Source organism: Pimephales promelas, chromosome 25 (genome assembly GCF_988280905.1).
Source record: "Pimephales promelas chromosome 25, fPimPro1.hap1.1, whole genome shotgun sequence".
In the NCBI taxonomy this organism is placed as follows: Eukaryota; Metazoa; Chordata; class Actinopteri; order Cypriniformes; family Leuciscidae; genus Pimephales; species Pimephales promelas.
Genome location: NC_142793.1, coordinates 11,291,918 through 11,319,100, shown reverse-complemented (window position 1 = coordinate 11,319,100; position 27,183 = coordinate 11,291,918). Strand labels below are relative to the sequence as shown.

The following is a 27,183-nucleotide window of genomic DNA, read 5'->3' as shown; positions in this document are numbered from 1 at the left end:
ATATTTTAGATTTTTTACAACATTAAATATTTATATATTTGCAACTATTAAATTAATATTTATATTAGAATATTAACTTTGTTGATTATGTACACATTTATTCAGAATGTTATTTATTTATATTTATTCATGCACATATTTGTATGAAACATTAATATATATAAAAATAAATGAATAAATGTTTATATAGAATATTAATTATTAATGTTATAATTATATTAATATTAAATATGTATGTTACAATATTAAATATTTATATTAGATAAATACACATTAATCATTCATTACGATTTATGGAAGGCATCTTGGTGCTCATGGACTATCCCAGTTCAATTCCATCCATTTCCAATCCCATTTTCCTTCTTTTGTCATCTTCCTTCCTCTATATATATCAACACTCCCAGAAAAAATGAAAGCAAGCATGGAATACGGCCTGCTAAGACATTTATCCATCGTAAACTGAATGGACAGAGCAGCATTCCTTTTTAATCGCATTACTAGGCATTTTGTGGAACGGTATTGGAACGAAATGGCAAAGATTGATGGAGGGATGCAAGAAAATGAGGAAGGGCTGTTCACGTTAAATGAACTCCTATTCCCGCTTGAGCTCTCAGCGATCTGCTGTCCGGTGAAGTGAGTTATTTAGCCATCGCGGGACCATCAGGGGTTCAAAGAAAATGATATCGCTCTGTAGCAGCCATCTTCAGAGGGGTTAAAGCATTCCAGCGCTCGGTTCACATCAATTCTCCCACTTGTTCCAAACAGGCACACACAGGTTCCTCCCGGGAGCCGCGTTTCACGGGACTCTCTAAGGTCAGGCAGCACGGCAGCGTCTCTCTCACTCTGGGATACGCCAGCAAATGCTAAATTAGGACACAGAATGCCTTCATTCCAATAAAGCCTCGGTCTCCTGAGTCAACGGACAAAAAGATCAGGGTTTGCTGGAGGAGGTGGTAAATTATTCATGGCTTTATACGATTTGCTGGGAGCGATTCTCTCCCTCTCTCTGTTACACTCTTCTAGTCATTCTCTTCTCTTGCTTCTCTAGAAACTTTTCCTCCGCCTGCCAGTCAAGGCATCCCGTTTCCCGTCATGTGTTTGACAGGATCTGAATATTCTATCTGAATGTTTGGACCAATCCGAAGACCAGATACCAAGACATTTTCAAAAGGTAAAGCTTTTTGTGCTATGAAATTGTTGTTGTTGTTTTTTTCCCAGTCACTCTATAGCTCCGCCCATGCCAAAACCTCATTGGTCTAAAATTGCTCACTACTGATTTATAACATTTAAGATGTTTTGATTTGCTATCATTTGTTTTCACTTTGCACTGCAGTTTCAGTTTGGAAAATGAAAAAAATATATTTACTATTTTCATACCAAACAATCAGCACTCAAATACAATATAAGGCAAGTCAATTTTGATGTTTTTCAAAGAAGTAGCCTACTGTAGCTTATGCCAGGACAGAACTGTTTTCTATTTTAATCTTTTCAAATGTAATTTATTACTGTGATGAAAAGCTGAATTTACAGCATCATTACTCCAGTCTTAATGCCATTGCACACTGCGTATGAAATTTTCGTATGCGTTATTTCCTACGCTATCTCACGACCAATTCGTACGAATTCGACGCATGATTAAAAAGTGTCTAATTCGTACGACCTCACTCGTACGAATTTGTACGATTTGTCTAAACCCACGTGATGGGTAGGTTTAGGGGCGGGGTAAGGGGTAGGGCATTCGTACGAATTCATACGAATTGGCCAATTCGTAAAATATGTACGATTCAGCAAAATCGTACTAATTCATACGAGTGAGGTCGTATGAATTATTACGAATTAGACACTTTTTAATCATACGTCGAATTCATACGATTTGGTCGAGAGATCGGGTTGTTTTTTTCGTGTTCGTCAGCCTAAAAATTCGTCACACACAGAAACCTAGCACACTGAGTCCGATGTGTATTTATTAAACCTTTGCGGGGGAAAAACCCCGCAAAAATACAAAATGGATTTGTCAAGCAGTGAGGATGATTTTGTAGCCCTCTATCTCATTGAAAAGAGAAGAAAGAGAAAATATTGGGTCCATCCAATCCTGAAATTGCGCCGAGGAAGGAGAGTTATCAAGGATAAGTTATCCACTTATCAAGGAGTCGCGAATTTATCCCGAGATTTTCAAAATTTACCTCAGAATGTCAGTGGGACAGTTTGATGCTTTCCTAGCGATTCTGGAGCCACATGTTAAAAAGAAGACCACCAATTTCCGTGAACCAATCGATGCTGAACAGAGACTGGCAGTGTGTCTAAAAGTACTGTACGCGGCCCGGGCCGGCGGAAGCACTGGGCAGACAGAACAGCTATATACTACAACCAGGTTATATATTGTAGCCTACCCAAATAATACATTAGTTATCCAATTGGCTGCTCAGTCACACCTTAATCGATCCGAAATTTCCCCTTGATCGAATTGAAATTTGATCGAATTGAAATTTGAAAAACAAAACTGAAAGGACTGCGCATGTGGAATGATGTGCGTAACGAGCCCTGAATTGTCACAAAAACCTCTCAAAATGGTGGCTGTGGATGCGAAAAACGCCGAAAATCGAACCCGATCCGATTAATTTTATGACGGACAAAAGTTTCAGAGGCGGTGTGCAAGCGTGATTGACATAACGTGAGGTCGAATTTTTTTTTTAACGTGCGAAAATTTCGGATGCGAATTTCGGACTCGGTGTGCAATGGCCTTTAGTGTCACATGATCTTTCAGAAATCAGCTGTTTTGCTTAATATTAATATGGAAACCATGATACATTTTGTCGGGATTCTTTGATCCGTTCAAAAGAACAGCATTTTCTTTCGAAAAAAAAAAATTCAACGGTAGTGAAACAGATTTAGTTTATTATCTTATATGCTTAAAAAAAACTGATTAACATGATTCAATTTGTACAATTGTGTTAGACTAACACACGGATGCTCCACAGACTTGCGATCATCAAAAGCTTGTGTGCTGATTGGTCAGTGATGTTTTAAAAGTGTGGCTTATCGAAGGGTCAATTTACATAAAAGGTCAATCCGGTTCAATCCATGATCAGTTTCGGCCCAACACAAAGAATCTGAGCAAACAAACAAGACCCTTTGTTGAGGATATCTGACGATTCTTTTATCTCCTGTGAAGAAACTTTCTAAAGTCACACTGATCCTGGGCTTTGATCCTGAGCTTTCTGTTCTACAGTATGCTCTTCCACTCCAGAATCCAATCTCTCTTTCTTTCTGTCCCTGTTCTCTGGTCTTTCGACTCCACAGCATCATAGACATTGTCCCCTCATTCTCGTGTCCTCGGCTAACATATTGCACAGGAACATAGAGGATCCATCACTGTCATGAACGTGCATAGTACAATGATTGAGAGACAAACATAAAGACGGGTGAGAGTAAGATAGCGCTTGTCAAATCATTGTGTAATCATTATTTGTCTTGTTTTACTGTGAAAATATCTAATCAACCTTAAAACAATGAAACAATGAAAAAATGAAATTAATACTTTTATTCAGCAAGTACACATTCAATTAATCAAAAGTGACAGTAAAGACATTTATAATGTTACAAAAAAAATCTATTTCATCTGTAAATCTGGCTGTTTCCACAAGAATATTAAGCAGAACAACTGTTTTCAACATTGATAATTAATGTTTATTGAGCAGCAAATTATCGTATTAGAGTGATTTGATAAGCATAAATGATTTCAAAAATGCACAAAAAAATCTTACCGACCCTAACAGGATGATTATCGCAATATAATTTTCCTTGATAAAATGATGACAAGAGTTTGATAGAAGTTCGATATAATGTTTATGCGCCAAAAGCGCAACAATACAGCGTTACTCACTTAAAGGAGGTCTAAAACGCCATTTTCACAAGATGTAAAATAAATCTCTGATGTCCCCAGTGTGTGTGTGTGTGTGTGTGAAGTTTTAGCACAAAATATTGATATTTTTATAGACCCCTTTTTCGCCGACGTCACAGTTACGTCACGGCGCTAGCTGGAGGCAAAACAAAGTGAAAACTGGAGGCGGCCAATACAAACCAGCACAGATTCGGCTACATAATAAGGAGCTTAAATAATTGTTACTATTATTAAATGTCATCTTGTTGTGTTGTTTGGTGCAAGAATTGATGAAAAATGAATATGCTGTATCTGGAACTTTTATTTATAGAAAATATTTACATCATTAAAATTGCACTGTAATGTCACTCTTTGCATTGTCGTCGGCAAAACTGCGGATCATACACACAAGTCTTGTACAGGATCATATAGGCATCTAAAGATTTATATGCCCTCAGTTTAGCTTTACGATCGGTTTCTCTATAAGGAAGGTGTAGAAGTCAGGCCACTCAACCGAGGTAACGTAACGTTAATCCTGTCAGATCGTCCATGCATGTGGGCGTGTAGGCGGCTACGGGTCGGCCAATCTGGTTCCGTCCGTTAAAAATAACTTTTGGAAATAACAATCGCGGTCCTGGACACTGAGTGACCTTACACATTAATATAATATCGGATTTTCTCCAGTCATTGTTAAAAACAAACTAACAATCCTTGCTAACTAGCGTTAGTGAAGCGGCCAGAGGGATCTTTCTGCCTCCACCTAAGCTCCGCCCACAAAAAAATGTCACCATGTTTACCAACTGTAAAGGGGTCTATAGCATGTTAAAACTTTTGCAAACACCTTGTTTGTTTTGTGCCTGGCCCTTTAAATGCAAATGAGCTGCTGCAGAGGGCGGGGTTTCAAGAGCCGTTAGCTGATTACCTCACACAGACGCTCTGATATAAAATATCAGAAACTCTTCTGCCTTTGATGTTAACCGAGTCAGACAAAGATAGAGACGCTCAAGAAGAAATGACAACATGTAAAAGCAACAGGACGTCTCTGAATGGTTAGTTGATGTGGAGTTAACTATCTTCAATTAGGATATTCTGTCATGGTAATCTATAAATCACTCGTATAGACCCCTTTTCAGTTGGGAAACATGGTGACGGTTTTTTTTTTGTGGGCAGAGCTTAGATGGAGGCAGAACGATCCCTCTGGCCGCTTCACTAACGCTAGTTAGCAAGTATTGTTAGCTTATTTTTTTGACAATGACTGTAGAAAATCGGATATTATCTTAATGTGTAAGGACACTCAGTGTCCAGGACCGCGATTGTTATTTCCAAAAGTTATCTTTAACGGACGGAACCAGATTGGCCGACCTGTAGCCGTCACGCTCACTCAATGCATGGACGATCTGACAGGATTAACGTACGTTACCTCGGTTGAGCAAAAATCTGCCTTTAAATTTGAAAGAGATAAAGATTTTTTTATTTATTGTGATAATTATCGATATCGACTGATATGTAATTTAATGGTTTTGGCCATATCGCCCATTTGAGATTGTGTATCTTGATTTAAAGCTGCAGTCCGTAACCTTTTTGGGTTAAAAATGAAAGAAGAGTCTCGGCTAGTCGGCTATATTGCGTGTGAGGATGTTGGAGGTGGAGATTTCACAGCACTTGATATAATTAAACTTATCAATTTGATGGCGAATCCAGAAAGGTTCAAACAACAGTTACAACTGGAGATTCACCCGCTGTAAAATGCAAAAGACTTCGTTCGGACTTCAGAGTGGCTACGTCGGACTTCGTTTTGAATTGTTTCTTTTAAAGACATTTCAAGATTTCTATATATAGATATATTTATCATGCCTGTGAGGCATACTCTGTGTGTTTCGGTTAATTTATGATGAGGTGCGCTCCAGTTAACGCTAGAGCCAGACCGATATATCAGCAGGCCGATATTATCGGTCGATATTAGGCATTTTCCAAACTATCGGTATCGGCAGTTATAATGGCCGATAAATGAATATTTCAAAAATAAAATAAAAATGGACGAAACACGCTTGAACCATGTCATGAGTGTTGGAGTTGTATAGTTTGTCCACCAGAGGGCACTCTACACCATCCCTGTTGGCAACACTCGTTGAGTTGGGCATGATACATTGCTTCAATAACAGTTAAAAGAACATCCCCATCAGTTCTCTTAACTCAAATAAGCATGACAAAATTTGTGACTATCATGTCCAGTTTAAAAATAAATAAATAAATTAATAAAATATCGGCCGATATATCGGAATATCGGATTTTAAAACCCCAAAATATTTGTATCGGTATCGGCCTTCAAAATCCTTTATCGGTCGGGCTCTAGTTCACGCACAACAAAAGACCACGCCGGCGCCTCCATGTCATGATTATATTGTCTGCTATATTTGCTTCTATTAAATACAAGCAATTGGTTGTTAAAAAAAATATTAAAATTAAGATACAATTTTATACAAAACGAAATTCACTTTAAAGAAAGGCTTACTTCTAAAAAGTGGTCAAAATCATGTCTGACCCACTCAATGTCTTCCGATATATTGCGCACCCATCTTACTCATGCTGTTCACTTTTCGTAATCAACATAGATTAAAAAAATAACATTACAATATTTTAACAAATATGAAACTAAATGCGCTTATTTCATGGCTACAACACGTATTGCAGACCTAGACTCTCTCTTTGTACAAATTTTTTGCACACATACCTCTACGTTGAAAGGCATTTGTTTACTTGCATAGTAAAACATATCCGCAACATTTATCAAGTTCACGAATGATTGTGCGTGCATTTATTAATCATTATGATACTAAAATCATAATAAAGTAGGCTATAGGCTAGTATGAAATCAGATGAGCCCAGAATATGAACGCGACGTGTTCAATTAAGAAAACGTTACGCATTTTCCTCCCATAGAAAACCATTGTAAGAACGCTTAATTTAGCTTAATGCAGATTAGAATGTCCCCTTATTATGTCGAAATAACAAGATAGCCTAAGTTTTTTTTTGGACGGTTCAGGACTTCCATAGAATACAGCCTAAATATATAATCACTTCCAGAAATTATTTTTGGGGTGCTAACAGGGAGCTTTGGTCTTTCTTGAGAGCTTTCATTCTAGCCCCTCCCATATGCCTATCCATTAATGGACATTTCTTCATAAATATTCAACATTTTGATAAATGCATTGATGGTATTATATGGCATTATGCATAGTAGAACTTTATATAGGCAAACACATTTAGCAACAGATATGTGCAAGCAACAGAAAAGTAACGTAAAAGTAACGAATAACGTAAAAAGTTACTTTCCATATGGGGTAACTAAGTAAAGTAACTTTAAGAAGTAACGAGTTGCACTACTTTTTAAAAGTAACTTCCCCATCACTGATGATAATCGATCGTCAGATTAAATTAGTGTGATTTACTTCAATGTTTTTTTTTTTCCTGAGTTGGTCAGAACAAAAGTGGATACTTGTTCAGATGACCTTTTTCAGTGAAAATCCTTATGTTGGTCATACTTCCAAAAAGAATAATCTGTGATTCTGAATGCTAGTATCAAAAGTGGCGCGGCGACTGACAGCCTCACACTCTCCTCAAACATTGTGTTCATCCACGTTGTGCTGTGCCGAGGCACAACCCATGTAAAATTGACAATTTCACGAATAACTGGATTTTCGATTTCATTTCGAGCAGAGATGGAAACAAAGAGGAAGATCTACTGCAGCAGAAGTTAAAAATGTTTTTAATGTATTCAAATGAATCATTTTTGTTTTGCTCTTTTTTGATTATGCTTTAAACAAGGAAAACAAAAACTGATATATTCTTTGAAATAAGCAAATTTTTCTCCCAAAAAAATATTTCTACAATTCATCTATTTCATCTTTTTTTTTTTTTTTTGACTTTGATGATTTTTTTATGAAGCTTTTTTCATTAATTTGGGAAAAAAAAGAACTTACCCCATTCGTATATAATGTTTTTGTTCTTTTAAGCATAAATTTAACAAACGTACTGACAAAATAACACGTTAATCTTCTTTTAAGGACGCTTTTATTGGGAAACAAGTAAACAACAAAAATCACTTAAATACACACAAATAATCAAATATTATAGCAAATCGCAAACAACACATTACATTAAACATGACATTTTAAAAAAACTGAAATTGTATTTTCTCAGAAAGCGTATCATCTATTGCATTACAACTAAATAGAAGAAATCACGGAGAAATTCCATTTGTAATTTTTCTCTCCCGTGGGACAGTTTGTTCCATCAGAAAACAGCTACTGTGATGGCAATGAAGAGAACAAATGTGATTGGTGCATCTTTGTCTCTCTCTCTCTCTCGGTTTCCCACACTCCACCACTTCCTCCCTCCACCTTGTGCCGTCCTAACGCTCTCCCTTCTCTCTCCATCTCTCACTCCACCTCTCCGTTGGCTGACTGTAGGTACGCCCTCTGCTCGAGTGTGTGTCGGAGCGTGCGTGTGTGTTCATGCGTGTTGGAAGCAGGTGGATCACGGATGCGTCTGCGATCTCTTCATCAAGGTTGTGTTTTGTGAGGAGTCCGGACCGCATCAGCATTCTGGATATAATCCCACTCCTGTGGATACGGACACACACTAACACGGGCAGATCCCACTGCTGTTAAACATCCGGTAAGACGGGTTTTATTACTCTCAGTGACCGAGGGACATGTTCAGGTCCCAACTGAGGTTTTTGTTTGTAAAGCTCTTCGCAACTGGTTTATCATCAAACAAAGCAGCTCAGATTTTTTTTAGAAGCGTGTTTGCTAGAGATATCCATTAATATTTCAGACGTCAAAGTGTGCAACGTCTATATTTAGTCCGGAGTAATGCTTTATTTGGTATGTACGTTCAGATACCAGCCAGTTTCTCTGCCAGGCGGATCATTTAAAGAGCGGGAAGGGAGGGGCTGAGGCATTCTGGGTACAGCTGACACATCTAGAAAAGCGAACAGGCGACAGAGAGAGAGGGAGAGAGAGACAGGTAGAGAAGGCTCTGTAATGAGCATCAATATTTATTAGATTTGGCCACTTCAACCTTAATTTCACTCTGTGCGCTCGGAAACTAATAAGAGAGAAATGTGATTAGGCGGCATGGGTAGAATAGCACTTTCCACTTCTCTCCCCTCCAGTTAAAAAGCCAAAAAAAAAACAAACAAAAAAAACGTCCACAGGGAATTTAGGAAACATTCACACGTGACAAAAACGCTGCTCGGATATTTTTAGGTTGTCTGCATGGGGGTTTTCACTCTTGTTCACGCCTCGATCAATAGCTCTAAGTTATTAATATGCTTCTAAAGGATGGTTAAGGCAATTTCATCACATATCGTAGGCTATTTCAGATGTGTGGCTCTCAGCACGTTATTGAGGAATATCTTCTTCCGACTGAACACTTAGTGCGTTCAAGTCCTCCTGGGAAAATCATGTACGAGGCGGGAAGTCGTGTTTTCGTCGGAGTAAGATGGCGGAGAACTTTCTCTTAACTAATTACACAAATTGTTCTTAAACTCTGTGTCTCAGGTGTGCTTTGTTTTTTTATGTTTTTGATTAATGTATGAAGCCACTGCCAACGTTATCGTTACATGTTGCATTGTTATATTATAATATCATCATATTATGTGCAGGTAATTAGCTTACTGCGCTTTAAATGGAAAAGCCTGACATTATCACTGCTAAATACTTTTAAGTATTGTGGTATTCCGCCATGTTTCTCAGTGACGCACCAACAACTCGTAAAGATCAGGGCTTCAAGTGCGTTCAACTCATAAGTATGATATACAAGAGATGACTTGAACGCACCAAATGGCTGGTTGTTGTGTCACATGATCACAAACACACTGCAAAAAAATGATGTTATTTGTATTTGTCTTGAACATTCTTGAATCAAGATACATTTACTTGAGAAGCAAATTACTTCTGTTTCTAAAAAAAAATACTATCAAATTACTTGATATAATTAGAGTCCCCTTAACTGTCACTTGCCCATATATGGGCAACCTAAATTTCCTTCACTATATTTCTATTCAATCCTAATCTAGTCATGACAAACTATATATCGTTGGAAAGGTCTAAGACTCCTAAATAGATATTTTAGCACTGTTTTTTCTTACAAATATATTAATTTATGACAAGAGTGCGCCTCAAAAAAGTCGATGCACACACTTTTAATAATTGAAACTTTGGTTTTTAGTGCTAAAAGTTCATAATAAAACATAATTAGTATTTGTCAATAAAAAAAGATGAAATTATATTTTAAAAAGTAAGGAAAGAAGTCCTCTAAAAAGTATAATATATTATAAATATAAATATATTTTTTTTATTATTATTATATCACATATTTTAGTAGTTATCATAAATTAGGTATCATTTAAAAGCTTACGAACTCAGAATTCATCCAGTGAAAACCGTTTTGAAATTGGACGTTGCGTTACCATAGAAACGGTATTTTTGTTTTTAGGCCCCTCCCCTTTTGGGAATCATCTTTCATAATTTATTATCAAAATCAAAACCTTTTCTAATCTTGACAAAAATCATATTGTCAGAAAGGTCTGAGTCTCAAGGTTCCATATTTAGTGACAGAAATGATATTTGGATAGAAATTTATTAATTTGTTATGGCAGAATGCATACAATTAAATTCAATGGAATTCAATGGCACCCGGTGGCTATTTTTGGTATAACGCCTAAACAAAATCTCATGGGAACTTCTATTTTTGTGATATCAACTTTAAATTTGGAACACAACTTGGTTAGATATATAGCTTTCATTTTATAGTAAAAAATATTTTGTAAAATATTTATTTTATATTTAAAAATGTATATTAATAAAGTATATTTGATTTACTGTAAATTATAACTTTCATAAATTTTTTTGAAGTGCTTTCACTTCAGTAATAATCAGTAATATATTCCAAAGCATTCTTGAATTACAATCATTTAAGTTTGTGTAGTGCATTTTAATGACAATTATCAAAAAGGGGGGTGACAGGTAAAGGGCAAGGTAAGACAAATTAAAACTTAATTCAAAAGCGAAACATGTTTATTTTTCATATTCCACTGGCAGATATTTTTTGCTTGTTTAATTTTTCAGGAAATGAGACTTAATATCTCATGTCATTTAGCATCTGAAGTAAATGTATCTTGATTTTCGGATTTTGTTGCAGTGCAGGAGCGTTCCCTGCCTTCTGTTCTCTTAGATACTCTATCTAATCACATCTGCCACTGTGAAGTTAATTCATTTATGAAATATTACCTGGCGGTCAGAGTTAGTTGAGTGAAATCACGATACGTCCGGATTCCCAGCGTTCCCAGAGACTGTATTAAAGACGGATGAGTCTGGAGGTAAGACCGAGGATCGAGACACACACGGATCCTCCAGCTTCTCGGTTCTCGCAGTTGTTGTGTGGCGAGTTTGATGACTTTGGGGGAAGCTGTGCTAGCTAGTGCTAATGGATGGTGCTAAACTCATTAAAGGCTCATTATGCACTTTTAGGACATTGTTCATTGATTCATTTATCAGGTGCTGTACACATCATCCTAATATGAGTCTGAGGATTATTTTCCATTTTCTCTGTCAGAATTAATATGGGATTTCAGTCTAATGTAAGAGAGAAAGAGACGACAAATTCAACATAATCGGTCATTTCATGACCTGAAATAAATAAATGAGTGGCTGATTATCAAAGCAATGGATATAGTTACCCTTAGGGTCAAAAATACATATTTTTGATTTAAAAAAAATTGCTTTCCTCTTAAATGATTTTATTCCCAATGGATAAAATCAAGGCCCAACCTACATTCACATTGGAGACTGATTCACTCATTAATTGAAGTCAAATCTCATTCACTAATCTCACTAATTGCAGTTAACCAGACACTAATTTTTTTTCCAATGTTATATTTATATTATTTTTTCATCACACAGCTTTTAATCATTTACATGTATAATATTTTAAATGTACAGTATATTTTTTATGTTTTTTTATTTCTATGCTAATGATTTAATATATTTTTCAAATTAATTTATTTTTGTAATTTGAATAATTTTGTTTACCTTTTATTTACTTTTAAAATTAATAAAATTTAATTATTTACTAATTTAAAATTAGTAAATAAAATAAATAAATATAAGTATAAATATAATATATTTATATTCATTTAATTTATTAATTAGAACATATACATTTTTATTTTTAATACATTTTTTAAGTACCGTATTGTTTTTGTAATTTGACGTTTCATTTTATTTCATTTTAATTCTATTGATTTTATATTTTTATTATTTGTTTATATTTATTAGGCAAGGCAAGGCAAGTTTATTTATATTGCACATTTTATACACAATGGTAATTTAAAGTGCTTTACATAGAAGAAGTTAAAATAATCAAAAGAAATCAGAATAATTAAAACAGTTTAGTGTAAAAAAAATAAAGTAAAACAGTAAATAATTAAAACAGTTTAGAATAAATTCTTATTAGTATAATTGAAAGCATTGTGGTTCTTGTCATGGCATCAGTAATGATGTTGAAGACAGGCGTATATATCGAGTCGCATGAGCAGTTGAGCGTGCGTTCACAATTTTTAAGTGCCGTATCAAGTACTTGGATTATAGTGGTGGAGCGAAATTTCCCAATAGTCTGTGAATTCTTGCATGCAAAATGGATTCAGTGGCAATTTTGTGATTTGCATAATTTCCCTTGACTATTTTTGCTTGTTTCTTTGGTTAAAAGCCTTTTCTGTGTGCAGGACCATATAGCCACCATACTCTCTCAATAGCGCATTAATCATTTCAAATCGGGGGTGTATCGCTTGATAAGACCCTTAGTCATCGTCTGGAATCGTTTAAAGCCCTTTGAACAGTTTGCAGTTTGTACTGAAAGTGTCTTTTGGACCTTGAACCATTTGGTTCCCACTGAAATCCATTATATGAAGAAAAATCCTTGAATGTTTTCATCAAAAACCTTAATTTATTTTCGACTGAAGAAAGAATGACGTGGACATCTTGGATGACATGGGGGTGAGTAAATTATCAGCAAAAGTTTTTTTCAAAAGTGAACTACTCCTTTAAAAATTACAAAGGCGGTCCCCATAGAGTGCCGAAGTGATGACCACACTTTGTAGGACAACCGAGCGGCGCATGGGTTCCCTCGGTCGAAGAGCAATGCATTTTCCCCATAGACTTTTGGAAAATCACAAAAAATAAGATCTGTGTTTAACAAAGGGTTATGACCCTTTCACGTTTTGTCTAGCAAGATAATCTTTACAAGGTAATCCAAAATGTATACATTTTGAAGCCTATATAAAGATTTTAAAAAACACAATCAGACACAGTAAAGTTTAAAAAAACCACAAGCAGGTTATAAATGTGTGTTGTATGTCATAGATCAAAACGTGAAAATATTTGGAGGCGTTGTTCACCACAGACCTTATTTCAGGCGATTTAGCAAAAACCCATTCAAAAATCCCAAAGGCTTAAGAGCGAGGGAACCGTGATGCTAAAATGCTAACTCACTTCCGCGTTTTAGCCTACAGAGTGACGTCGTAAGTAACTTCGGCACTCTATTGTGTTTCTGCAAATGTTTCCCCTGGCTTTGCGATCCTATATTACGGTCAGAAAAGTTGTTTCGAACAAATCTAAAACCGCCCCCTGCCCCCGACGTAAGCATGACGTGGTAAAAGAGCGGTTCTAGTCCAGCCAAGATTTGGAACCAGTTTCCCTGGCTGTCGAAACACAAAGAACTGGTTCGTGGAAGGCATCTCAAAATGCTTTGGTGGAAAAGGGGTAATTGTCAGTTTTATGCACTTTCAGTAAAGACGGACGAGGTTTTGATGTACCCTGAGGATCTGTTCGTTCAGGAGGCCTTGCTCTTGATGAACCGAAGAAGCTCCAGGTGGACATCCGCTCTCCACAGAAAGCATGCCTTGCAGCCTCTGGCATTCATAGTGGAAGACTAATCTCTCAATTGGCAAAGAATAGCGACCTCCCGGGGGAACTCCAAGTGGATTTTTACAGGAACTCATTGTTGTAGATTGTTAAAGCACATTTCCAGGCAACAATGTCTGCCTGTAGCACACTGGTCCACAAAGGGATCTATCAAACATCTGTAACGGAGAATGTGCGTTTTCAGGTACACACGGAAAGTGAAATGTGCCGGTGATGTTTGACGTACGCCATCACTCTCGGCTCTGACTCAAGCCAACATAAAGATCAGGACGAGAAAGACGGAGAGAGAGCGTGACCTTATACTCCCGGATCCGTCATGTTGGATGTTCCGTGCTCTCCGCGGAGCAGATCTGATTGTTCTGGATGGTGTTGCTTTGGGTTGATAACCGTCAAACCCCTGACAGATAGAATCCATCTCTCGTACATCTGTTCTTTTTAACACGTTTAATGAAAACGGAAAAGTCTGTTCGCCGGCTTTTATCAAAGACAAATTGCTCTCATCTTGAGCGTTTCCTGATCAGAATTCCGTGCCAGACTCTGACATTTAATTTGCTGCTAAATTGGGGTGAGAACGGTGTGTGAATGAGCGGCCGGTTCTCTGATCCAGAGGCGTGCGAAAAGAGGACTGCTGTTATTCATGTCAGAGAGGACAATGACAACAGTCACAATAAAAGCTTTTAAAGGAGACAGAGGACATTGTGTGTAGTCAGGAAGGGGATTTATAGAGTTCAACATGGATGAGTCATTAAATGATGCGCTGAAAAAAGCAGTTTCTTTATCAGGATTTTCATTTTGCTTTCTAGTGAAATATTCTTAAATAAAGACATTTATTTAAAAAGCATAATTGGATCAAATGTTGAAGGGAATGTTTAAATGAAACAAATATTATATTATTATTATGTCAGAAATAGCGTTGGGTATCGTTTGAATTTGAACGATTCTGATTCCGATTGCGATTCCTTGTTTCGATTCCGGTTCCTAACGATTCTCGATTCCGATTCTTTTAAGAGGCAGGGTCAAAAAAGTTTAGCTAACCTTGCTAACCAACGGCCTTTCTGAAGGAAATACTCCTTCTGTAAAAATACTCCTTTTGTCACAAATTTTGCATTTTGCCGAGATTTCGTTATTTTTAGAAAAGTGAAGCCACACTTTGGATCTCCGACGTATGGTACTCATGTTCGACTCGCGTGGCTATGCCAACACTTCCGGTAGACGCTTCTTCTGTGTTGTTCAGCGGTTTCTTCTTCCGCTCGGCGGACTGTGAATATCGAAACTAGGAATCGAAATTTTAACTTTTGAACGATTCCGGGAAAAACGAAAAGTTAGTCTCGGTTCCAATCGATACTCGATTCTCGATACCCAACCCTAGTCAGAAATGTTGGGTTCCGCTTTATTTCTATAGTCAAGTAACTTTGCAACTACATGTCATCTAACTCTCTTTAGTTACGGTTAGGTTAGGAGAATAAGTTGAGTTGTTGTTGCAATGCAAAGTTACTTAAAGTCAGTAGCATGTCTGTTAAGGGAGCATCAGAATAAAGTGTGAGCAGATATTAAAAAGAGTCTACTAATACTCTAATGATAGTTAGTTCACATGTAGTTGCAAAGTTCATTATAGTTATTATAATGTCTGTGGTGGACTATCGAAATAAAATGTGACCAAATATTGATGTATTATTTTTCTTACATTCTGTTCAATTAATGTGGACGAAAAGCTTCGAAAAAATAATATTCAAAAAAGGTGATATGACTTGCGCAGTATAAAATAATTCAATTTAGGTGAACTGTTTCTTTAAGACTTGTTTGGTTTGTAGCCAATATATCTTTGTAAATTAGTTGATATATATACTGTATATATATATATATATATATAACTTACAACTAAACAAAATAATCTGCAATCAGAGAGTCATCTCACATTCCCTTTAAGAGCAGCGCGGTTGTTCCATGGCGGATTGCTATTATAATGGCGGATTTGCCAGGCGAACACCGGAGACCGACGTTCTCGTCAGGGCCGTGGACAGAGAAGTGACATTGTATGGGGATGGGAGAAACCCACCCAAATTAGCTTCGGTTAAACAGGCGTATAATAATTTATAATAATAAATTTGTAAGTTAGATTTATACCTATTTTTCCACATCTTCATGTACACCACAATGATTTCCTTCATGTGGTAATAATCTTGCTTGTAATTATAAATTAGGTTTGCAAAAATGAGAACGTATGTGTAGAAGAACTACATTATGGCTAAGCATGCACTCTAAAAGGAGTAGTTCACTTTTGCTGATCATTTACTCACCCCCATGTCATCCAAGATGTCCATGTCTTTGTTTCTTCAGTCGAAAAGAAATGAAGGTTTTTGATGAAAACATTCCAGGATTTTCTCCATATAATGGACTTCAGTGAAAACCAAATGGTTCATGGTCCAAATAAGAGTTTCAGTGCAAACTGCAAACTGTTCAAAGGGCTTTAAACGACACCAGGCGATGAATAAGGTTCTTATCAAGCGAAACGATCGCTCATTTAAAAAATAAATAATAAAGTTTAAGTTTTATAAGCTCAAATGCTCGCCTTGCTCTGTGATACGCGTTCGTGACTCTCCTTTTCGAACTCGTTCATCAAAATTAGCGAATCTTTTTTGCGAGTCGTTTTGTTCATTGAATGAACCAAATGACTCAAAAAAAGATTCGTTCATTTGATGAATCAACACATTCTCATCCTTTAGCGTCATATAGAACGCTATATGACAAAACGGCGCTATACTACGCACATGGCACCCGTTATCGTTAATATAACACGCGCTGTGATGGTTAGGTTTAGGTGTGGGGTAGGGTAGTCTCATATTACGCTAAAGGATTTATGACGCCTTGGGTTCGCGTAAATATTAACGATAAAGGGTGCCATGTGCGTAGTATAGCGCCGTTTTGTCATATAGCGTTCTATGTGACGCTAAAGGATGAGAACGCGCTGGATGAATTTAATTTCTTTTCGACTGAAGAATGAAAGACATGTGGGTGAGTAAATTATCAGCAAAAGTTTTTATAAAAGTGAACTTATTCTTTAAGGCCATTGCACACTGAGTCGGAAATTTTCGTATGCGTTTTTTCGTATTCGTTATTCGGTGGCTCTGAATTTTCAAAACGCCATTCAAACACCGATTCGATTTTTTTGATGACGGACGAAAGTTTCGGAGGCAGTGTGCAAGCGTGATTGACATAACGTGAGGTCGTATTTATTTTTTAACGTGCGGAAATTTCGGGTGCAAATTTGCAATGGCCTTTAGCATCTGAATATCGCTCCACTGACTTTAGACTAGTTTTTTCCTGGTCAGTGGCGGAATTGACCTATGGCAAAGCCACGCCACCTCCATTCACGCGGACACACAGTCAACATTCGGAGACAGGCGCTATGGCAGCTGTTCACAGAAGGCAATTGGTGATTTTTGGAGATAGAAAGATTCTATATCATATCGAAGTCACCTAAAGGGCCTTAAGTATGCATTGGAGGGTTATATTAATAATATTATTGTTGAGAAGGTCAATAAAAAGCTTCAGCTCCAGGCAAAAATGTGCAGGTCACTGTGTAAACATGATAAACCAACCCGATCTCACGACCAAGTCGTACGAATTCGACGAATGATTAAAAAGTGGCTAATCCGTAACAATTCATACGACCTCACTCGTACGAATTAATAAGATTTTGCTAAATCGTACATATTTTACGAATTGGCAAATTCGTATGAATTCGTACGAATGACCTACCCCTTACCCCGCCCCTAAACTTAACCATCACGTGGGTTTAGACAAATCGTACGAATTAGTACGAGTAAGGTCGTACGAATTAGTACGAATTAGACACTTTTTAATCATGCGTCGAATTCGTACGAATTGGTCGTGAGATAGTGTTGGATAAACCGCATATCGTTGCCATCGCCGTTTGGTGCTATGGTGTTTACATGAATCATTCACCACAACATTGTTAACAACGGTTATTTTCAGATACGTTAATGAAGCTAAGTGTCATGATGTACAACGCAGGTAGAAGCTAACGTTAGCATTTTCTAATGTTAGGCTAACGTTAGCCTTAACGTTACGTTAGATTTTAAAGATAACGTTCAAATACGTTGTTGACTTAACTTAGATCAGATTTAGACACCTTTGTTTGATTTATCCACGTTTAGTTGGTGTTGTGGTCTACCGCATAACTTAATCACATAACTTAATCAAGAGCAGACACTAATCTCGGTTGAGATGTGGCTTGGGAAAGGATAAAAAAAATACACACCGTCGCCCAGCCTTTCGGGAACCTAGTGTCAGAGTTGCATGTACCCCATGCACACCGTTTGAACATTTTAAACTTAAAATGACAAGAAAAAAACTAATGAAAACTGACTAACTGCAATGCATTTCAATGGACGTGGAAGCAGAGAATGTCCGAGTGTATTGGGTTAGCTGCGCACTGTGATTGGCTCATCGTGTTTGAGGGCGTGGCTTGGCTATAGGTCAATTGTTTTCTGGAACTGTAAAAAAAACACGACATACATTCTTTTCGATGGTCACTTGTCGCCACCTACTGGTTTAACGATATAATGATACAAGCGGCAAGTTACTTTCAAAAGGTGATTTGCTTTATTTTGAATGCTACCATAGACATCAGTGTTTATATCCGAACAATACACTTTTAATCCAGTACTTCTATGATCATTTTAATATTTGTAACAGAAATAATTACACTGTGTGTTGTTGAAAAGACAGTTTGTGAAGCTGTTACTACATGACAACTTTTCTCTCTGGGTCAGGCGAATCACAGGCGAATCTCGATGTCATTTAGGAGTAAGATTGTGTGGTTGAGGGCAATCTTTTATCATTATTTTTGCAGCTCTATTAGAAAACAAGACAAAATTACCCATGAGGAAAATATTTTTTGGCATTGTGACGCAAACACTCACTTCCACTACCTCAACGACTTACTTTCTGAAACGAAAGTAATTTGATTCATTGTGATTGCCTTGCGTTAACTCACAATTACATTTCACTACTAATGCACAATATTAATACTAATGCACTCATGAAATCATATAAACAAGACAATCTGTAAACACATCTTGTCATTAAAATTTCCCTGCTCCATTTTCTCTGTCAGAATTAATGTGGGATTTCAATCTAATGTAAGATAGAAAGAGACAGACAAATTCAACATAATCAGTCATTTAATGACTAAAAAGAAACAAATGAGTAAACATATAAAAGAGTGCCTGATTATCAAAGCAAAGGGAATGGTTTAATTCAACATGAATTCAAAATTGACCCTATTTACTTTCTTAAATACATATTTTGTCTTCATAATCTTTGATTGAAAAATTGCTTTCCTCTGAAATGACTTCAAGTCACCAAGTTCTGACCCAAATTTTCTACTTTCCCATTGAAGATTCTGATTCATTCATAAACTTATTGCGAAAGTAAATTGTTTATTTGGATGTTGCTTTGTAAGCCGTATTGAGAAAATCAATGAGCAGGTTTTTCAGCTCTCCTTTTGTTTTTCAGCTGGTGTTTTGATGGCGCTTTGCATGAAGCTCTACAGAAGCGAGCTCATCCTTGGGTGAACGCACCTTTGAAATCTCGGCCGTCAGAGCTGATTGCTTTTGAAGTGCTTTGGTAATGAAATGGTTGTGGAGATTCTCGTACGAGTAAGAGATGCTGTCGCACGTCTCCCTGTCTCACCTCCAGCCCCCTGCAATCAGAGAGAGGTGATTGAATTCTGCTCATTAACAGCCTGAGCAAAGACCAACGCTGCTCCAAATCCTTGTGAGCTGCCTATTTAGATGAGTTTTTTTAGACAATACAGGCTCATTCCTGACAGCGACACAAAGGCTGCTATCCTGTTTTATGAAATGCCTTGAGTGAGTAGCATGGACTATGCACAAGTAATGCTTGCGGTACACTGATATATCAGTCATGTTGATGAATTTTTTATTTTTTTTAAACGTTTTGAGATTATTGGCATCTTGAACCTTCATGCCCTGCTCTTGGTATTATATATATATATATATATATATATATATATATATATATATATATATATATATATATTAAATTTCATGATTGGACAGGATTTGATTATAAAAAAAAAAAAAACATACTTCACAAAATATCACAGTAGACATTGGATCTTTCCAATGGATAAACATTGTGTTTTCACCAGGGTTATTATAGTTAACTAAAACCAAAACTTAAACAATAAAAAAAAAAAAAAAAAAATCAGTACTTAAAACTTTACCTGAAAAAAATGTATATACACATTTATATATATATATATACATATATACATTTATACTGTCAAAATTACTACAAATGTGACTAAAATGTAAATTAAAAAAAATATATAAACATAATAATTTTAATATTTAGCCTATATTAAACTAATAATAACAACTAAAATAATAAACGTACTAATTTTAATTTAATTAAATAAATACCACATGATTTTTAAGGAAATTTTTTGTAAAATACATAATATACATAAAAGTTTCATGCTCTTTAGATTGTTATCCCCATCATAGAGTATGTTGCAAAACACATCAATCCCAGAATGCATTGCAACAACGAGCAATCAGATGAGTGAGATGTTGCAATCGTATTTTATTTGTATTTCGAACTGAGCGTATTAATGTATATGGATAAACATTGTGTTTTCACCAGTGTTGTTATAGTTAACTAAAACCAAAACTATAACAATAATAAAAAATAAATAAATAAAAATGTTTTGGGTAGCCTACTTAAAACTTACACATTTATATATGTATATACATTTATAATGGCAAATGTAACTAAATAAAAATTGAAAATATAAAAATAATAATTTAAATAATTAGTCTATATTAAACTAATAATAACTAAAGTGATAAACTTACTCATTTTAATTTAATTAAATAAATAACATTGTTTATCACATGATTTTTAAGTACAGCTTTTGTAAAATACATAAGTTTCATGCTGCAAAACTCACATCAATCCCAGAGATGTTGCTTACAAATATAATCATATTTTATATGTACCTTAAAGACAATTATATTCTGAACTTGAGCGTATTATCAATATTTATTTTATGAACGTTTCCGCTTTGTAGTTGGTTCAGCATTGATTTGCCTTGGAGGAGCACCGGGCGTCATCCAGGAGCAATGAGCTCAACCAGCCTCCTGTAACGCTCTATTAACTTGCGTCAAACTCTACTAACATTACAGTGGGAGTATCTGCTGAGTATCAACTATTCCGGGTTACATTAGAAATCACCTCTCAGTGTGATATATGTCTCAACTAAACCTCCCATCTGGAAAAAATCACCCTCCATTAATCAGCGCTGAGCTCACGGTTCAAGAGCAGTTTACCAACTCAATGTTAATTAAATAGAGTAACCCGTCGCAGGTTAAACCCCCGACATCTGCTCACGACAGTAATTTCATAAATTAATATTTTTTTTAAAATAACCTTTCGAAAATTAATAGTAACCTAAAAGGCCAAAAAGCCCCGTAAACCGTCTGTGACATAATCCTTAACGACCTCAGTGTGACCTCACACGTTACACACCCCCAGAGCAAAATCTGCTTAAATATGCACAAGCTATGAGCGTGAAATTTAAAAGCATTTTAAACATAGATGTACTGACACAACCCTTCTGTTGCCTTTAGGCCACTTCTGACTGTTTTTGCTAAAGAATACACTAAAAATACTGTCGTTTTTGTACACCATTTTGTTTTTTCAGTGTGTTAATGAGATCATGGTTGCAACATCCAATGAGATTCCAGTGAGGGTGCAGGATTTACATTGAAACGAAGATTTCACGAAAAATTGCAAAGAAACAGCAAATAACATGAAATGTTCAAGTAGAAAGACTAACGAGTATGTTTTACAAGAAAGTGTAGTATCTTTTTTTATAGTGACTGATTTACAACAGTTTTCAGGGATTTTGCCAGTCCTGGTGAACAACTTTACAATTATAAGTGGAAATTGCATCGGATTTCAGTTACATTTCTTAAAGGTACAGTAGCAGACAGTTTAACTACATGGATAGCAAAGACTTTAGATAGACAAAGACGATGGACATATTACTATGAATGGAAGAACGTGCAACTCGCAATATGGCGGAATACGTCTTATTAAATAATAAGCCTTAGGCCGTGTGTCCACCAAAGCGTTTTTAGCCAGCTGAAAACGCTAGATGCTCTGCTGAAGACGCCATGATTTGGGCACTCGAGAGCGTTTTGGCAGCGCAGCGTTTTTTCCGTTGAGACGTTTCGTTGCTATGATACAGAATATCCGCAGCAGTTGAATGTTGTGACAGTTGGTCGGTGTGGTTTAGTCCCGCCCCTCCTCCACTGTGATTGGATGGCTGGGTAAAAAGTGACAGTGATGAGCGCTGCGTTTTATCCGAAGTTGAACATTTTTCAACTCCCAGCGACCAGTAAAAATGCTGGGCGTTCGGTGCTTCAGCGTGAAAAAAACGCTCAGCGCCTCGGTACGCTCATGCCGTTTAAAAAACGCGGCACTCCCATTGAAAACAATTGAAAACATACGCCAGGCGCGTCGAAAAACGCTTTTTAGCCAGCTGAAAATGCCAGACGCTCTGCTGAAGACGCCGTGCTTTGGCCGCTTGAGAGCGTTTTGGCAGCGCAGCGTTTTTTCTGTTGAGACGTTTCGTTGCTATGAGACAGAATATCCGAAGCACAATTTACTTGTAACTGATTTCGCTGATAATTTGTTGTTTCATACTAAAAAAATATTTTTCATCCATTTTGTTCGGTTAGCTCTGCTGGTTGATGTCGTTGTATAGAAAGAATGTTGTGACAGTTGGTTGGTGTGGTTTTAGTCCCGCCCCTCCTCCACTGTGATTGGACAGTTGGCTGCCCTGCATTTTACCCAAAAGTTGAAATTTTTTTCAACTCCACGGCTCTGCTTTTGTCAGCAAAAAGTTAAGAAACTCAACGCTATAAGCCGTCAGTCCCGAGCTGAGCAGTTCGCACATGACTTATATACAGTGTTTCCCACACACTGACTAATTCCTGGCCACAAAATCAACTCCGGTCGCCACATATTGCGTTTAGTTCGCTTATTTTTAACACTATTTAAAACACGTATTCTTTCAGGTGTTCGCGCTTCAAAAAAGCCACAGTTTGCAGACATCCCAAGTCTCGCAGAAGAGCCAGGAGTCTATTTTATTTTACAGAAGTCTTTACAGGAGTCTATTTCTTTGAAATTTTTTTCAACTTTGAAAAAAAGTTGCAAAAAAGCCTTTGAAAAGGGCACTCGAAGCGTCATGGCGTTTAAAAAGCGCGGCGCTCCCATTGAAAACAATTGAAAACATACGCCAGGCGCGTGGAAAAAACGCTTTGGTGGACACACGGCCTTAGGGGTGTCATGATTCTCCAAATCCTCGATTCGATTACATTTTCGATTCTAAGGTCACGGTTTGATTCGATTCTCATTTTTATCAGTCGGCCAATCAGGATGCTCTCTGTCTCACAGGCGCTTCATGAGGCACACACACAAGTTCTCTCGCTCTATCCCTCTCTGTTTAGAGCACAGTTTTTTCTCTCTCGGCATGCACACTCGCTCTTGCTCGCTCACTCTAGATTTTGTGAGATTTGAACTAATTTGCGTGCATCAGGGAGCCGCTGTCAGTATGCGGGAGATTCCTGGCACTTCCGCGAGACTTGGGATGTCTGCAAACTGTGGCTTTTTTGAAGCGCGAACACCTGAAAGAATACGTGTTTTAAATAGTGTTGAAAATAAACAAACTAAACGCAATATGTGGCGACCGGAGTTGATTTTGTGGCCAGGAATTAGTCAGTGTGTGGGAAACACTGTATATAAGTCATGTGCGAACTGCTCAGCTCGGGACTGACGGCTTATAGCGTTGAGTTTCTTAACTTTTTGCTGACGAAAGCAGAGCCGTGGAGAGCCGCTTCGCCATGCTTTCATTGTTTTGATTTCGTCATTAGCTGAAATGACGGGGTGGGGGGTTGTGTCGCCCAGATTTGATTCCCCCGGTCTGCATTTTCACCAGAACATACGTTCTTCTCCCATAAAAACAGAATTTCAAAGCAAATATGTAAAATTCGATGAAATTCCGCGTTAAAACTAGATTCCGTGTTAATTTGCGCGGAAATCATAGGGCCCTACTATAGACTCGCAGCACTTCAACATGCGTGTTTTTTTCCAGACGTGACATGGGGGCGTGGCAGCATCGACAATTCCATTTTTTAATGTGACACCCTTATAGATAAAATAGACAATCTCCACTTGGTGAAGTCCTTGCATCATTGCATCTGTCTTTAGAAGCAATAGAAACAGTCTGTGTTCTGAGACACGCATTGGCTGTTTTTTTGTTTGTTTTGTTTTTGTCATTATTTGAGCATTTAGATACAAATCTTTTCATTAGTGACTTCAAACATGAAATTTAATCGTAAGCTTGGTGAACAGCTTTGGAGAATTTGATGTTTCCCTATTCAAAGAGATGGGAGCTGTACTTGGAATAGCGGCCCGAGAGTGAGATGACTTGCCTGAAAAGGGACTTTAGTCAAAGAAAGGATGGAACATTTTTGAGGGTTGTTTGGTATGATAAATTTAAAGAGACTTAATTTAAAACAAAAGTCCAGCAAAAGTGTAGAAAACACCCCTTTTTTATTTATTCAGTTGTAATTTGCCCAGTTGTTTCCTCAGTGATTATATAAGAATAATCCGTAGCGGTGGTGATGCTCGACGGAGTCAGCGTGTCAAATACAGACACCAGTTCAAACTCTGTCTGAGAGCTAATTAGTCACACTTCATTATGAGTCTGACTGAAGGTGATCGTAATAATTACATTGAGGTTTCTCTGTTTATTCGGTCACATAAACCTTTGGCGGTGGCTTCTCCGGAAGAAATAAAAAACCAAAGGTCATTGTTGCTTTTCTGCACAATAATAAAGACGATCTGAGAAATCTCTTGAGGTAATGGGCCAGAACCGTGTAAACAGCAGAAAGTGCGTCATTAACACACCAGAAACGAGAGCGGCCACCTCATGTCATCACAGGCTGCTTCACCAAACAGCTGTAGCACATTATGGGATATCTGAAGCCCGACGGGGATGACAGAAGAAAACCCTTAAGCCTGGTGCACACTATGGGATTTCTGTTTTTCTGATCTTCTCATGTTATACACTTTTGGAGGAAATTGTTTTATGTTGAACCTTAAGGGCTGGTTCACACAGAACACCACTGCATTACTTTTCCATTGTTTTCCTATGTAAACACGCGTTAGACGGACATGTTTGACTCGACACATTCTTATGTTTTTCAAAGCAAAAGTGTTTTCTGTGTGAAGGGCCCCTACGGATTCTGTCAGGCGCTTCAATATAACATTTTAGGGGTTATTGGAACATTTTAAGGATTTGGTTTTAATAAATAAAATGTATTAAAGCGCCCCTATTATGCTTTTTTTTGGAAATTGCCTGGAATATAAAAGGCCTGCAAAGTGTCAAAGATCAAAGTTCATGATTTATAGAGTTAATATCTCTCAAATGAAAGAACTGATTGTGAACTGCCTGAAACAAGTCTTTTGTGATTCCAGTCTTACTTCCTGCACATAACCATGTAGATCTGGAACAAATTTGCATGATTCCAGTCTGGTCCTCATTAACAACGTCTGCTTTGACCCTCAAACACTGTAGTTGAGGCCTGGAAGAGTTTAGTGTTTAGTGTTTCACGTTGTTGACATGTCAAGAAGACGCTGTTCTCTGCACTGCAAAAAGCAAATCGACTTTGCATGAGGACTTGAGCTCGAATTAATACGATACAACCAATGGCATGGTTACCAGCCAACTTATGTATGTGAGGCCCATATGGGTATAAAATATGAGGGCCCAAATACTTGTTTTTGGCCATCTGATCAATCAGAGCAGAGTAAGCTCTCAGAAAGGCGGGGTTTAGTGAGACCGAACCCTATATCGAACCACATCTGGGGTCTGTGGCTGAGTGAACCAGTGACTTAGTGGAAATCGCCGATTTTTCAGAACAAACTCGAGGTCATTTTCATAGTACAATCATAAGGTAAGGATTGCTAGATATATTTATGGTAACACTTTAGAGTAATGTTACATTTTTTACATTGTGTAATGCATCATGAAAATTGTATTTGGTATTTTCTACATGCATTTTAGTGGTATAAATTAATATATATATATATATATATATATATATATATATGAGCAATTCGTATAACTATATTTATAAATTAATGTTATTTTGATTTATGCTGCTTAAATCATATAGACAAAGAAAATCATCAAATATCTTGGTAACACTTTACAATAAGGTTCATTTACTAAACATTAGTTAATGTATTAACTGACATGAAGTAACCATGAGCAATACATTTGTTACTGTTTTTGTTCATCTTTGTTAACGTTCGTTTATACAAATCCAGCTACTTATTATTTGTTCATGTTAGTTTACAGCGCATTAACAAATGTTAACAAGATTTTAATAAAGCATTAGTAAATGTTGAATTTAACATTAACAAAGATTAAAGGGTTAGTTCACCCAAAAATGAAAATTCTGTCAGTATTTACTCACCCTCATGTTGTTCCAACCCCGTAAGACCTTCATTCATCTTCAAAACACAAAGTAAGATATTTTTGATGAAATCTGAGAGCTGGATCACTCCTGCATACTAGTCCATAGGCTTCTTGAGGAATTGAAACTTGCCGGCCTCGAAAAGTTATTAAAGACATCGTTAAAATAGTGGCTCAATCTTAACTTTATCAAACGACGAAAACACTTTTTGTGCGCAAAAACAAACAAAAATGACGACTTTATCTCAACTATTCATTTACTTCTCTTTGCGCCTCTAGTCAGTTAATGTAGTGTGATAGCGTAGAGCTACGTCACACGTAGGCTCACTATTGGCCAACGCTGGTCATGTGTGTAATGCGTATGACGTACAATAACAGAAGCTTACGCTATTAAACTAGTAACCTGACTCGAGGCAGAGAGAGAAGTAAATGAATAGTTGAAATGAAGTCGTTATTTTTTGTTGTTTTTTGCGCACAAAAAGTATTCTCGTCGTTTTTAACTATGTCTTTAATAACTTTTCGAGGCCGGCAAGTTTCAATCCCTCAAGAAGCCTATGGACTAGTGTGGAGGAGTGATCCAGCTCTCCGATTTCATAAAAAATATCTTAATTTGTGTTCTGAAGATGAACGAAGGTCTTACTGGTTTGGAACAACATGAGGCTGAGTAAACACTGACAGAATTTTCATTTTTGGGTGAACTAACCCTTTAACAA

The 27,183-nt window shown here is 36.9% G+C and overlaps 1 protein-coding gene across 4 annotated transcripts in view; it reads left to right on the top strand.

The window, feature by feature from the left end:
* The window catches only part of lingo1a (leucine rich repeat and Ig domain containing 1a), a 120,880-nt gene that overhangs the window by 8,529 nt on the left and 85,168 nt on the right, over positions 1-27,183 (top strand). For 2 of the 4 annotated variants that reach the window (XM_089127459.1, XM_089127460.1), the window contains 2 exons: positions 766-1,171; positions 8,350-8,557. The gene's annotated coding sequence lies outside the window, so the exon portion shown is untranslated. The remainder of the gene's footprint in view (positions 1-765; positions 1,172-8,349; positions 8,558-27,183) is intronic. The other 2 variants (XM_089127457.1, XM_089127458.1) reach the window with 2 other exon arrangements.